Raw genomic sequence first — 11,482 nt, 5'->3', positions numbered from 1 at the left:
GACTGAGGCCTGATTGACATCTGGTCGCCTGTCATCAGGTCTGATTGGCATCTGAATGAGGTCTGAGTGACATCTGATTGTCTGTGCACTGTTGATTGACATCTGGACGCCTGTTATTTCACTCTGATTGGCATCTGATCGTCTGATTGCCCAGTGATTGCCTGCTGTTTACATTGTTTGGCATCTGACAGCTGCAGTGTGATTGACATTTGGTCGCCTGTAATCAGCTCTGATTGGCATCTGATTGAGGTCTGACATCTGATCGTCTGTGCACTGTTGATTGACATCTGATCGCCTGCTATTTCACTCTGATTGGCATCTGATCGTTTCCAATTGCCCGCTGATCACCACCGATTGACTGCTGTTTACATTGTTTGGCATCTGACCGCTGCAGTGATTGACATCTGATCACCTGTAATCAGCTCTTATTGTCGTCTGATTCACATCTGATTGTCTGTGCACTGTTGATTGACATCTGATCGCCTGTTTAAACTCTGATTGGCAACTGATCGGCCTCTTGATTGCCCTGTGATTTGCTCTGATTGACCTCTGTCTGTTTCTAATTGCATTTGATTGCGTTCATTTGCATCTGATTGCATTTGATTGCCTCTAATTGCATTTGATTTTTTCAATTGCTTTCTGATTTCGATCTGATTGCCTCCAATTGTATCTGATTATCCTCTGATCACCCCCCAGTCACTATCCTAGTGATCTAAAAACCGTAATCGATTGAACACTGCTGCGCCACCTACTTGAAGAATGAACAACTTTAGCAGTCACTGCATAAATATCACCACGAGATCAAAATCAATAGAGTTCTTAAGTCCAAAGCAACCAAATGTAGTACGCTGTGTTGGATCCTCTAGATGAATCCTTGAATCAATATATATCCACTGCGTGCTACTACATCTGTAGAAAACAATCTCACATAGTGTAACCTGCTTCACTCATATTAATCTTTAACATCAAACCCACATCAACCGTGCTAGTGCTCACACAGATGTCCACTTGTGATCCCCACCACCTCTAGTATCAGGACGGCTCACTGAATTATATCCACCAATTCACAGGTGGAACTCCGGCTCAATATGTGGTACCCACGGTTCATCAGTAATCCACATCCAAGATATAGTAAAATAGGCTTTAATTTCTCAATAAAACCTTCATTGCGCAACATATATACTACATATAAAACTACACTGCGCCTCTCGCGCTCTCAATGCACTTACAAGCTCCAGGATGGATACATTAGCGTATCACAGTGGCTGGGCTGTCAGGTCTCACCCTCTCGGTATGAGGTCCCTTCGCGGCGTCCCGCTCGATCGGCTCTCCACGACCAACAGCTAGGCGGAGCCAGTACGCCTGACGCACAACACGGAAGTGCAGCTTAGCTGTTGGTCGTGGGGAGCCGATCGAGCGGGACGCTGCGAATCGACCTCAGCTAGGCTGCAAAAAAGTGTCACGTGGTATCGCCGTACTCAGGAGAAGTAGTATAATGTGTTTTGGGGTGTATTTTTACACATACCCATGCTGGGTGGGAGAACTATCCCTGTAAATGGACAATTTGGTGTAAAGAAAACAACCCCCCCCCCCCCCCAAAACACATAATACTACTTCTGAGTACGGCGATTCCACGTGTGACACACTTTTTTTTTTTTTTTGCTGCCTAGCTGCGCAAAGGGGCCCAAAGTCCAATGACCACCTTTAGGCTTTACAGGGTGCTCACAATCTAGCCCCCCCCCCCAAACAAAATGCCAGGGGCAGTACTAGTACCCCACAAGTGACTCCATTTTGGAAAATAGACACCCCAAGGTATTCACTGAGGGGCAGTGTTCTCCCCAGAGCCTATTACCCGGGCGGAGCGCCCACCTGGGTCTCTGTTCCCGCCCGGCTGATTTGATTAGCCTCCGAGTCTAAAGCAGAGACACTTTCCTCTGCTCGTAGTTTTAATTCAGGCAGCGCTGAGTGCAGAGACACATCTCCGCCCTCCTCCTCAGCTTCTCCTTCCTATCCGCAGCGAGGGGCGGGGGAAGCTCCTAGCACAGATGAGTCAGACCTCGGGAACTTTGCTGGAGCCGACCATAGAATAGAGTGTACGGCTCTATTGCTATTCCTTTTGGTGGTCACCCGATCTTTCCCAGCAGTGGACACAGAAGCTCTCCTCCTCCTCTATCTGTGCAGCAGATACAAAGCCCCTTCCCAGCTCCTTCCATTCACAGGAATGTCGGAATACTCAGATAAGTGTGGCTCATTAACATATCACCACGCTGGTCATTCAGTGTGAAGAGAGATCTGAGTGGTTTACAGGGCTGTAATATGAACCTAGTGCAGCATTCACTCTGTCCCCTGTGTCCTTGCACTTCATGCCAGACTGACATCTTTTGTGTCAGTGATTGTAAAATCACTGTGATATCCAGTTTTTAGTATGGGCAAATATGAATGGCAAAAAGTTCAGTTCAGCCTGTCTTATCTCAGCAGTTACAGTAGTTTAGGTGGAAAAAAAGCCATAAGTCCATTAAGTTCAGCCAGAATACTTGTATGTCTCATATCGCTGTGCTTTGAACTAGCATGTTTTTTGCAAAGTCTCTTCTGGAATCCTCACCACTCTGTTGCCTGCCTGTGTGATCAGCTAACAAAAAAAAGTTCCCCTGGGGGGTACTCACCTCAGTAGGTGGGGGAAGCCTCAGGGTCCCAATGAGGCTTCCCCCTCCCTTGTAGCTACAGGCAGTCCAGCGCTGGATCCCCTGAAGTGTCCCGGAATCCTCCCTCGACAAGCATTGATTTACCTTTCCTACCTCCAGCGGAGGCGCTGTTGCGGTTCTCCGCACGAAGATAGGCAAAAATAGCCAATCTCTGTCAGGTCCGCTCTACTGCGCAGGAGACTTGCGCCTGCGCAGTAGAGCGGCCCGACAGCGATTGGCTATTTCCGCCTATCTCCGAGCGGAGAGCCGATACTGCGCCTGCGCTGGAGCCGGGAAGGTAAATATTCACATCCTCGCTGTTAGGGGAGTGTTATCGCCACTGCCGTGGGACAGAGGAGGATGGGGGAAGCCTCAATAGGATCCGGAGGCTTCACTCACCCGAGGCGAGTACCCCCCAGGGGAGGTTTTTTTTCCATTACAGGTTTTCTTTAACCTCCTTGCCGGTCTAAAAAATCCGGCAAGGAGGCAGCGCCGCACTTTCTTTTTTTTTTTTTTTTTTTTTAAATCATGTAGCGAGCCAAGGGCTCGCTACATGATAGCCGCTGAGCGGCGGCATCCCCCTACCTACTCCGATCGCCTTCGGCGATCAGAGTATGCAAGAAATCCCGTTGAGAACGGGATTTCTTGCAGGGCTTCCCCGGTCGCCATGGCGACCGGGCGGGATGACGTCACCGACGTCATGGACGTCGTGACGTCAGAGGGAACCCCGATCCGCCCCTTAGCGCTGCCTGGCACTGATTGGCCAGGCTGCGCAGGGGGCGGGGGCGGCTCGGCGCGGCGGGTAGCGGCGAATCGGCGGCGATCGCAAGTTACAAGCAGCTAGCAAAGTGCTAGCTGCTTGTAACAAAAAAAAAAATTATGCAAATCGGCCCAGCGGGGCCTGAGAAATCCTCCTGCGCAGGTTACCCCGAACTGTGTTCGGGATAACCGGCAAGGAGGTTAAGTCAGTACTCCGCTGCTCCTAGTGTATGTCCAGCAGCAGGAGTCACAATACATTGCATGCAGAGAGTGTTGAATGTCAGGTCATATATGTGATGATGGGGCTATGGCACTAAGGCCCCATTCACACTAAGATACTTTTCCAGGAATTTACAGAGCTTTGCTGAATGCCAGCGAACAGAGCAGCACTATGACAAAGTTTCCCTCAGGAAGCATTCACACTATAATTGTGATGTATGTAAAATCAAATGCACTGCATACAGCATTTTGGGATCGTTTGCAATGCGATTTTTGTTTCTTGAACAAGTTACCTTGCTCCCCCCACCAGCACCCAGCATTATGCCAACCTCTCCCCACCCAGCGTGATCCACTCCCACCCCACCCAGTGTGACCCTCCCTCTCCGTTCAGCGTTTCCTTACTTTCTCACCCAGCAGCACCCAGCGTGACCTTACTTCCCCACCCGGCTACTTTTTCATGCCACCCGGCTGGAAAATATTTCTGGGGAGAACACTGGAGGGGCATGGTGAGTCCGTGGCAGATTTAAAAAAAAAAAATTGTCAAGTTAGGAGAAAGGGAAACGCTTTTTTTTTTGTCACAAAGTGTCATTTTCTGTGAACTTGTAACAAAAAATAAAATCTTTTATGAACTCGCCATGGCCCTCAGCAAATACCTTGGGGTGTCTTCTTTACAAAATGGGGTAATTTGGGGGGTGTTTATACTATCCTAGCATTCTAGCACCTCAAGAAACATGATAGGTGCTCAGAAAAGTCAGAGCTGCTTCAAACTGCGCAAATTCACTTTTTTGTACCATAGTTTGTAAACGCTATAACTTTTACCCAAACCAATAAATATACACTGAATGGGTTTTTTTTTTCATCAAAGACCTGTAGCACAATAAATTTGGACAAAAACTTGCATAGAAATTTTACTTTGAAAAATTCCTGTTTTTTTTTATGAATATAGTACAAACCAAAAATCACAGCAGCAATCAAATGGTGCCAACAGAAAGCTGTATTAGTGAAAAGAAAGAGGGGTAAAATTTGTTTGGGTGGTAAGTTTGTATGACTGAGCAATAAACAGGTAGGCCTGGTGCACACCAAAAAACGCTAGCAGATCCGCAAAATGCCAGCAGATTTTGAAACGTTTTCTTATTTTTCTGTAGCGTTTTAGCTAGCATTTTGCGAAGCGTTTTGGTGTAGTAGATTTCATGTATTGTTACAGTAAAGTTATTACTGAACAGCTACTATAACAAAAACTGCCTGGCAAACCGCTCTGAAGTGCCGTTAACTAATGTAAGTACTTAAAGAAAACCTGAACTGAACATTAAAAGTAAAAATAAACATACACAGGTCATACTTACCTCCTGTATAGTCTACTCCTCAATCTATTTTTCCTCTACTGCATCCTGTTTGTCCACTGTGATCAATGGAATTCTCCGTCCTCCATTTTGAAAATAGCCACTACCCCATAACAGCTTCCTGGTCAGCACACTGTTAAACTGTAACATCGCCCACTTGAGCCATAGGGAAACATGGACACATCAGTTCTCCTCTCAGCTGCAACTGACAGCAACTGATATATTTCAGTTCTGACAAAATGTTGTCAGAACTGGAAGGGATCACTGTAAGAAGAAAATGATGAGCTTCTGAATGTAACTGGCGGCGAGGTAACTATGTAATGTTCATTTGAAGTTACCTCGTGTGTTTATTTTAAATAATTTTAGTCAGTACAGGTTCTCTTTAACATTGAGGCAGAAACGCATCCGCAATCCAAATTCTGCAGTTTCTACAAAAACGCCTCCCGCTCTGGTGTGCACCAACCCATTGAAATACATTACTCTAGCGGATCCGCACCCGCAAGCGGATTGCAAACCGCAGCCGAACCGCTCTGGTGTGCACTAGGCCTTATAGCTGCAGTGGTATGAATTGTAAAAAATGGCCTGGTCTTTAGGGGGGTTTAACACCACATTCTTAACCACTTGATGACCCACCCTTTACCCCCCCTTAAGGACCAGCGCTGTTTTGCGTGATCTGTGCTGGGTGGGCTGTGCAGCCCCCAGCACAGATCAGGTTGCAGGCAGAGAGATCAGATTGCCCCCCTTTTTTCCCCCCTATGGGGATGATGTGCAGGGGGGTCTGATCTCTCCTGCCTGCCTGGGTGTTGCGGGGGGGGGGGGGGCACCTCAAAGCCCCCCTCCGCGGCGAAATCCTCCCCCTCCCTTTCCTACCTGGCCCCCCCGGCGATCGAGGCTGCACAGGACGCTATCCGTCCTGTGCAGCCAGTCACATGGCGGTGATCCCCGAGCGCTGATTGGCCGGGGATCGCCGATCTGCCTTACGGCGCTGCTGCGCGGCAGCGCCGTACAATGTAAACAAAGCGGATTATTTCCGCTTGTGTTTACATTTAGCCTGCGAGCCGCTGCTATTCACGGAGCCCCCCGCCGTGATTTGACAGGAAGCAGCCGCTCGCGTGAGCGGCTGCTTCCTAATTAATCAGCCTGCAGCTGGCGACGCAGTACTGCGTCGCTGGTCCTGCAGCTGCCATTTTGCCGAGGCACGGTATAAGCGTGCGGTCGGCAAGTGGTTAAACTGAATTTTATTTACTCTGATTGGATTGCTTATCATTTTCCCCTCCGACCCATCGGAGGTCAATTATTTGGGAAATTGACCTTAAAGGAATACAGAGGTGAAAATAAACTGAGATAAATAATTGTATCTATCATCCCTCCTCCTCCTGCCAGAGCTAAAAATCTATGAACCATTGACCCTTTTATCGCTCTTGCTTTCAAAAGCCATTATCTGCCATGAAAATGTTTCATGGCTGTCATTCCTTATCAGGGAGGGTTACTTAAGGTGGCCATACACTGGTCGATTAGCCATTAGATCGACCAGCTGACAGATCCCTATCTGATCGAATCTGATCAGAGAGGGATCGTATGGCTGCCTTTACTGCAAACAGATTGTGAATCGATTTCAGCCTGAAACCAATCACAATCTGTTGAGCTGCTCCTGCCGCCTGCCCCCCCCCCCCCCCCCCCCGTATACATTACCTGATGCTGGCTCCGGGGCATCTTCTCCGCGCTGCACGGCTCTGTTCCGGCTCCATCCTGGCGCTTCCTGTGTCACTCCGTGACCAGGAAGTTCAAATAAAGCGCCCTCTATTTGAACTTCCTGGTCACCGCAGTGACACAGGAAGCGCCAGGATGGAGCCGGAACAGAGCCGTGCAGCGCGGAGAAGATACCCGGGAGCCAGCATCAGGTAACGTATACCTGATCGGATCGGCCGCCGCTAGCGACGCGCTCCCTACCCGCGGGCGATCGAGGGTAATTTTACGCACGGCGCGATCGACGGACCGATCCGATTTCGGGAGGAAATCGGATCGGCAGGTGCGTTTACCGCGAATGATTGGCAGCAGATTCGATCTCAGGATCGAATCTGCTGTCGAAACGGCCGCGAATCGGGCCAGTGTATGGCCACCTTTATAGTCTGGGCATAAACTGTCACTTGCATTCCTATTGTTTAGTTCTTTCAGGCAGGGAAAGAAAAATGGAACATAGTGTGGTCATTTGTGTGCTTGGCACTGTACATACACATGTCTATCTCACCATGTCACCTTCGATGCCCTTTAACCACTTGCCGACCGCGCACTCATAACGTGCGTCGGCAAAGTGGTAGCTGCAGGACCAGTGACGCAGGCTTATTAATCAGGTAACAGCCGCTCGCGCGAGCGGCTGCTTCCTGTCAATTCACAGCGGGGGGCTCTGTGAATAGCCTGTGGGCCGCCGATCGCGGCTCGCAGGCTAAATGTAAACACAAGCGGAAATAATCCGCTTTGTTTACATTTTTACAACGCTGCTAACAGTAGCAGTGTTGTACTAGATCAGAGATCCCCGACCGCTGATTGTCACATGACAGGCAGGAGCCTGTTAGAGGCTGCACAGGACAGATCTGTGCTAACAGTAGCAGGCTGAGTCCTGAAGTGGTTAAGAAATACAAAAGTAGTACCCAGTTGTGATCGCCCCTTCAGGTATCGCACTCTGTGCACCAGCTGTTTTGAGTACTACTACAAGTTGGTGTAAGCCTACTACAACTTGGTGGCCAGTTGACACATTTCACAAAAGCACCTCCAGCCATCCTAGAGGTATTATGATTAACAAACCTGTAATGATAAGCGATTCTGAGCCAAAGCTCGGGATCAAAAACAGATACTCGCCTTAAAGGGACTCCGAGCAGTGCAGAAACTATGGAAAGATGCATATCATTTTAAAGCTCTCTTTCTCCTCTTTCCAATGATATATAAACCGCTGCCCTACACCTTTTAGTTTTCGCTATTTTCGCGATTGAAATTGCCGCGGCCGCGATTTCAATCGCGAAAATAAAGAAAACTAAAAGGCGTAGAGCGACGATTTAGGTGTCGCCAGAAAGAGGAGAAAGAGAGCTTTAAAATGATATCCATCTTTCCATAGTTACTTGTATTACACAGGACGACACTTTCCCCAGTGTCAGCAGCTCCATTGAACAGAAAAAGTCGGCCTGTGTAATACAATGCAACTATGGAAAGATGGATATCATTTTAAAGCTCTCTTTCTGGCGACACCTAAATCGTTGCCCTACGCCTTTTAGTTTTCTTTATTTTCGCGATTGAAATCGCAGCCGCGGCAATTTCAATTGCGAAAATAGCGAAAACTAAAAGGCATAGGGCAGCGGTTTATATATCATTGGAAAGAGGAGAAAGAGAGCTTTAAAATGATATGCATCTTTCCATAGTTTCTGCACTGCTCGGAGTCCCTTTAAGGTCTTGTTCACATTATACATCGCAAGCGCTGAGCGCTTTTTTGCGTGTTTTTTTTTTTCAAGCGATTTTCATTGTTTTCAGTAGGTAGGATAAAAAGGGCAGAAGTCTGCACTGCAAGCAATACTATTTATTCCATGTAAAATGCATACAGCAGTATCAAAAGGTGCTATCTAGTTCAGTAGATAATCAAGTAGGTGCACATACTGGTCCAGGTGGGCAGTCAGTGGATGGTGGGTGCAGGGCACAGCTGCCTGACGGGCGTTTTGCACAAAAGTGCGCTTCTACGGAGGCTTCCAGGGCTATGAATAAAGGCACTGCTGCATAACCTACTGATTACAGATGACACCTGATAAAAGATACTTCAAATACTGTATTTGCTGGCGTATAAGATGCTCTGGAATATAAGACGCACCTAGGTTTAGAAGGCAAAAACCAGGGGAAAAAATATATACTGTTTCCCTGTAAATAAGACACTCTTATATGAATTTTTGCTCTAAAATATGTGCTAGGGCTCGTTTCCAGGGGATGTCTTATTTTGGGGGGAAACCCTGGTAATTTTCCTATACAAAATGTATATACTGCATGCCATGCTGAAACACAAGCAGCATGCACAGAGCTTGTAGTTTGCAGATATTGGCTCTTACAAGAAACTGATTCTGCTGCTCATGTGGGGAAGAGTCTTTCTTGCAGGCAGATTAGGCTCCCCAGAGCTATGCTAGGGTAATCTGTGTGTCCTGGGAAGAGGTGAAGTGCTGCTGATGTTTACCACTTTACAACAGATCAGGAGGGTTGGCTCCAATAAAAACACAAATTGCCTGACACAACAGGACTGTAGAACACACATACTGCTGCTCTCCTGTATCCAGGCTTTGTATTGAGCGTGACTTGCTGCTAGAGCTCATGTGGGCTGCTGCTAGGGCTTACATTCGGGGGAGGTCTTATATTTCAAGCATTCTTGAAATTCCTGCTAGGTCTTGTTCTCAGAGAATGTCTTATTTTTGAGGGAAACACGGTACTATACATGGTGTGTCCATATTCAAGGAGCGTCTTCTAATGTTCACTCCTACTGGTGTCCTCTTGTGCCCTCTTCTGTCCTCAGGTATCTGAAAAAAAAACTCCTGTGTAGCTGCTCTGTCCAGCCCCCTAGTATGTGTCTCTGCTCCCAATGTATTACATGCCCCCTGTGTGGTCACTTTCACTAGTCTGTCTCCATGTATTGATGTCCCCACTTCAGTCCCATGTGGATGCTCTGTCCCACTCCCGTCTCCACTACCTGTGCATATTAAATAAAGTGGCAGCCACTGTGTCTTGCTGAATCTATGCCACCCGGGATTGTCGACATCCTGAATTCTGCCTCTAGTGACCGGTGCTTGTGTAGATGATGTCATCATCTACACAAACGCTGGTCACTAAAGGAGGAAGTCAGGATGTCGTCGATCCCAGACTAAGCAGGGAATCCCCAACGGTGCTGCGGGCAGGCGGTCGATCGTAAGTCTGGGATTACCTGCATTCACTGTATAAGGAGCAGGGACTTTTTTCCTCCCCATTTTTTTTTGTGGAAAAAAGTCTGTCTTATATGGTGGAAAATACGGTACCTGAATACTGATAAATATTGCTCAGGTAATCTATGCACCTGATTCATCAGTATAAGGCCTCTTGCACACTGCACGCTATTCCGATTCTAATTCCGCTTTTTAATCTGTTTTTACATCCGTTTCAGATTCCGATTTGCAGTGTGCAGGGAGCAAACTGCAAATCGGAATCTGAATCGGATGTAAAAACTGATTAAAAAACGGAATCTGAATCGGAATCACTTGCAGTGTGCAAGAGGCCTAAAAGATCTCTGTGTGAGAGGGTTCCATGTGACACCCCTTATTCATTCCACCTGTGATTAGACTAATGGTGGCCACACACATTACATTTTTTTTCCGATTTGACAATTTTGATTTTTTTTTCTGCTCAAATGAAAAACTACTCTCTTGTAACCGATGTACCACACACATACAGTATGTTTGATTTTTGACAAAAAAAACAAGTAAAAGATAAATTAGATGTGATAATAAAGTTTCTTAACCACTTGCCGACCAGGGGATTATTCAATGATCGGTGCTGCGTGGGCTCTACAGCCCGCAGCACCGATCAGGAGTGCAGCAGGGCGATCAGACTACCCCCCTTTTTTCCCCACTAGGGGGATGTCCTGCTGGGGGGGTCTGATCGCCGCCGGCTGCAATTGCTTAGCGGGGTGGGCTCTTCAAAGCCCCCCTCCGCAGCGTTCTCCACCGTCTCGCCGCTGCCTCCCTCTCCCTCCCCGTGAGCTGCGCAGGACAGATTTCCGTCCTGAGCATTGAAGGATAGGCTTCAGCCTATCATATGCCGGCAATCCCCGGCCAATCGTCGTATGATGTAAACAGCAGGGATTTCTTCCCCGCCTGTTTACATTTTGCCGGCTCTCTGGCTGTTCGCGGAGACACCCTCCGTGAACTGACATGGAAAGGCCGCTCGAGCGGCCGTTTCCATGATAACCCGCAGATGACCAGTTTACGCCAATCGGCGTTAGCTGGTCGTCAAGAGGTTAATGCTTGAATGTAAACCTAAAATTAGTTCAATTGTTTTGATCAAATTGTGGTAAAATCGAACTGAAAAATTGTAATGTGTGGCAACCATAAGGGCTCAAACCCACTAGCAGCCTTTTCTAAGAGCTAATGCAATGCTATGGGGAGTTTTTATAAAATCACATCACCCGAGTGGGATCACACCCAGCATTCCATTAGCAACAGCTTTTCAAATCGATAAGCGCTCCTAGTGGGTTCCAGGCCTTACAGTGCTGTGTTGCATGTCATTAGTACAGTGGTCGCTAATTGTGTGGTGATATTTAGTGTTACATTTTATCACAGGTCTGGCAAGATTGATTTGTGGACTGGTTTTCACTCTTCAGTCTAATAAATTAATAACCAAAAAGAAAATATACATATATACATATATACCAAATACAAATGCACATATGGGGTTAGCATGTAGTAAGGTATTGCAATCTCAAAGCGCCAA

The sequence above is a fragment of the Hyperolius riggenbachi genome, chromosome 8 (assembly GCF_040937935.1).
Source record: "Hyperolius riggenbachi isolate aHypRig1 chromosome 8, aHypRig1.pri, whole genome shotgun sequence".
Taxonomy (NCBI): domain Eukaryota; kingdom Metazoa; phylum Chordata; class Amphibia; order Anura; family Hyperoliidae; genus Hyperolius; species Hyperolius riggenbachi.
The sequence above is the reverse complement of the archived record's forward strand: the minus strand, read 5'-3'. Positions refer to the sequence as shown.